At 56.1% G+C, this 3,848-nt stretch overlaps 1 protein-coding gene across 3 annotated transcripts in view; it reads right to left on the reverse strand.

Moving 5' to 3' along the window:
- EYA2 (EYA transcriptional coactivator and phosphatase 2) overlaps positions 1 to 3,848 on the reverse strand; it is a 257,204-nt gene that overhangs the window by 14,321 nt on the left and 239,035 nt on the right. The window lies entirely within an intron of this gene.

Genomic DNA, 3,848 nt, shown 5'->3' on the forward strand with positions numbered 1-3,848 from the left:
CATCCATCCCTCTGTCCATCCGTCCGTCCGTCCATCCATCCATCCATCCATCCATCCCTGCATCCATCCATCCACCCATCCATCCATCCATCCAACCAAGACTTGAGGAGTGCCCTCTGTGTGCTCAGTATTGTAATAGGCACTGCATACACAGATGAACAAAATATGCAGATGATTGAGTTCATACTGTTATTAGTGGAGACAAAAAATGGATAAGGAAATAAAAATGACTAACATTTATTGAGTGCTTACTATGTGTAGGGTCCTGGGCTCTTAACATGATTTATTTCGTTCATCTTCACAGTGACCCTAGAGGGGGACCCTCTTTTTATTTATTTTTAATGGAGATATAATGGGCATATAACATTGTGTAAATCAGGTAAAGAAACTGAGGCTGTGTGAGGTTGACGGACTTGCTCACCGCAGGGAGGACATAATGGAGACAGGTTTGGCAGCCAGGCGGCAGACCTCCAGAGCCCACCCTACAGTGTTTCTAAACCTGATCATCATCCTGTCAGTCGTCGAGGCCCTTAAGATGAAGTTCAGACTCCACAGTCCACGTGCCTGCGAGGTTGCGAATCTCCCCTCTCGCCATTGCCCTGACATCCTTCCATTCCCGTCCCGGTGGCCTCCTCTTTGTCCCCTGGAACATCAGGTCTGTTCCTGTCTCAGGACCTTTGCACACCTCGTTTCGGAACCTGGACCACACCTTCCCTTTTTGCCTAAATACTTCACACTCATTTCCAGCGTCCTTTCTTCTGGAAGGCTTATCCCGGTCAGCTCTATGTTATACTCCGCCAACACACTGTACTTCTTCTTTACAGCACTTGGCACAGGTATAATTCGAAACACATCTGTGTGATTACGTGTCCCACGTCTGCTTCAGCCATCATGCCGTCTGCTCCGTGAGGGCAGGGACCAAGCCGGCTTCGTTCAGCACCATGGTACCAGCCCCTGGGAGGTACTGTATGGCAGGGGCTGGTGCATGGTTGGTGCTGCACCAGGGAGCATGCACTCAGTGGGACAGGAATGCTTCAGGTGGCCCCTGGCTTTCCTTTCTCTCTGTACCTTCCCCACGGCCCCTTAGCTGGGGCACTTGATAACAATGCAAACTCTCAGGGGCGCGGTGCCGTATGTTTCGCAAGAGGCTTCCCCCGGGTGCTGCCATGGGTAGCCAGCCCGTCAACCACTCCGACTTGGCACCTGCTAGGAAGCGTGCTTCAAGCTTCTGTCTGCCTGCCCCCTACCTGGGGCTTTGCCTCAGACTTGCTCTCCTTCCCCGGACACGTGCGACATTTAAGAAGTACTCACGGTGCGGCGGCCCTGTTCTGAGTGTCTCCTGCGTGTCAATTCACACGACCCTGATATTTATCCCATGAGTTGGGCCGCGTCATTGTTCCCATATTACACATGAGGAAACTGAGTCACAGAGGGGTTAAGTAACCTGCTGGGGGGTACAACAGGGTATGGTAGAGGGAGGTGTGAAATCAGGCAAAGGCCTCTCTCTGAACCCAGCCCCTGCCTCCTGGAGGCTGGCTTGTTAATTTTTTTTTAATGTTTATTTATTTTTGAGGTGGGGGGCGGGGAGGAAGCAGAGAGAGAGGGAGGCACAGAATCCCAAGCAGGCTCTAGGCTCTGAGCTGTCAGCACGGAGCCCGACACGGGGGCTCGAACTCAGGAACCGCGAGATCATGATCTGAGCTGAAGATCGTGATCGGATGCCGAATGGACTGAGCCCCCCAGGCGCCCCTTTTTAAGCATTTTCTGTCTTCACCCTGTATCTTGCAGAGGTCTCTCTTCTGAGCACAACTTCCAAAACCCTTGGGCTCCTGGGTGTGCGGTGAGCCCCAGGCTGGGGGCTGCAGCCCTCCCCAGGCTAGTTCTGTGATGCGGGAACGGCTGGGGGGAGGTGAGGGGGAGTAACATGCAGAGACTGGAGGTGGGGTGGGGGGAAGGAAGGGGAGGGCTGCCCACGGTGGCCCCTACTGGCCGACTCCACCCGTCTCCCCTATTCCAAGCACACCTGCTCCCCTCTTCTCTCCACGTAGGGGTGGGTGAGCAAGCAGGGCTGACTGCCGCTCTCTGCTTCCCTCTCACAGTCCACAGACTTGGGCGTGAGAGGCCACGGAGTGTGGGCAGAGGTGGTGAGGCAGTCGGCCTGGCACTCCGTTGCGGTGGCTCTGCCACTTGGGCTGTGTGACGCTGGGCAGGTTACTTAACGTCTCTGATCTCCGTTTCCACCTTTACACAACATGGAGGACAAAAGCACTTACCTTATGGGGGTCTCGTAAAGGGCAAATAAGATATTAGATGACAAGCCCTCATCACAGAGCCTGGCATACAGCAAGCGCTCAGCAAACGTTAGCTGTTGCCAGAACTGCATTAGGACTGCAGCCACGGACGAGACAGAAAATCCGTCCCCAAAAACCGACAGTCCGTCTGGAGAAAGCAGAAGGCAGAGAAGAATTCGAAAAACTCCCAAGCAAAACTGAAAGGAACTAAGGACAAATGCTCCCATTTTCTGAGTGCCCCCTATCTAACAGGCACAGAGTCATGACTTTTGTGCCCATTAACAACAGACGTTCCCATAACCCAGGGAGACAGAATTAGTTTTATCCCCAGTTCTCAGATTTAGATGCCACGGCTCAGGGAGGTAGTTAGAAAGTGGAGGCATTGGGACGGGAAGTAGGTTCTGTGCAGTTTGAGACCCTAAATTCTTTCCGGGACTCTTTCTGGGGCTGGGGGAGGGGGCCCTAGACACTCTGGGGGCCACGGGGTATATGGCAACACTATCGGCTGCCTGCTCAGACCTCTTCCCTTTATGGGCCAGGGGTTGGTTCCACACACTGTGACAATCGAAACGCCCCCGAATGCCTTCTTGGGGAGAGGCAGCATCACCTCCTCTTAAGAGCTACTGGCCTAGAGAGTTCTAGAAATAGTGATCTAGCGCTTGCCCAAAGCCGCGTCCAGACTTCTTGTTCAGCGTGACAACCAGTGGTCTCTTGCTACTGACCCTGGTGGCTGTCCCCTTGACTGCACACCTGAGCCTGAATTCTGTGATTCCGACCCAGGCTGCAGCCACGAAAGTCAGAACCGGGGGCACCTGGTGGCTCAGTCGGTTCGGCGTCCAACTCTTGACTCTGGCTCCAGTCATGACGTCACGGCCGTGAGATGGAACCTGGAGTTGGGGCCTCCTTGGGATTCTCTCTCTTTCTCTCTCAACAAGGAAAGAAAATCAGACCTGGAAATGCCTCCGGTGGTTCCAATATGAGAATCAGTGGCCTCCAGTCCGTCTCCAGCTTCAGTGTTTCCACAAATTACTTGGGGATCTTGTTCAAAATGCAGATTCTGACTCAGTCGCCTAGAGTAGGGCCTGAGAGTCTGACGTCCAAGGTGACCGGCCGTCTGAGCCGCAAGCGCCAAGCCACCGGCCCTGCAGCCCCAGCGAGTGACAAGTGTCGCCTGGGGGGCGTGATGGAAGCAGAGGGCCGGCCCACTCACTCGGCAGGTCCGAGGAGGGCCCGAGACGCTGAGGTCCAGCACGTCTCCGGGTGCTGCTGGTGCGGGGACCACACTTGGTGAAGACGTGCGGTGAGGCCACCCCACCCCCACCCCCAGTGGTCATGTGATCCTGGGCAGGCGGCGTCATCTGTTCTCAGCTTCCTCCCCTCCAGGGGGGATGGTAGGGCCCCCCCCCGGGGCGGGCCCCCCCCCCCCCCCCCGCGGAACGCACTAGGGAGGCCGTGTTCACGCGCAAGGGGCCGCGGCCGTCCTTGACCCTGCCTGGGCCCCGGCCGCGGCCTGAGCACGGGCAGACCCCAACCCCAGACCCCCCCCCCCCCCCCCCC

Source organism: Panthera uncia (assembly GCF_023721935.1).
Source record: "Panthera uncia isolate 11264 chromosome A3 unlocalized genomic scaffold, Puncia_PCG_1.0 HiC_scaffold_11, whole genome shotgun sequence".
NCBI classification, from domain to species: domain Eukaryota; kingdom Metazoa; phylum Chordata; class Mammalia; order Carnivora; family Felidae; genus Panthera; species Panthera uncia.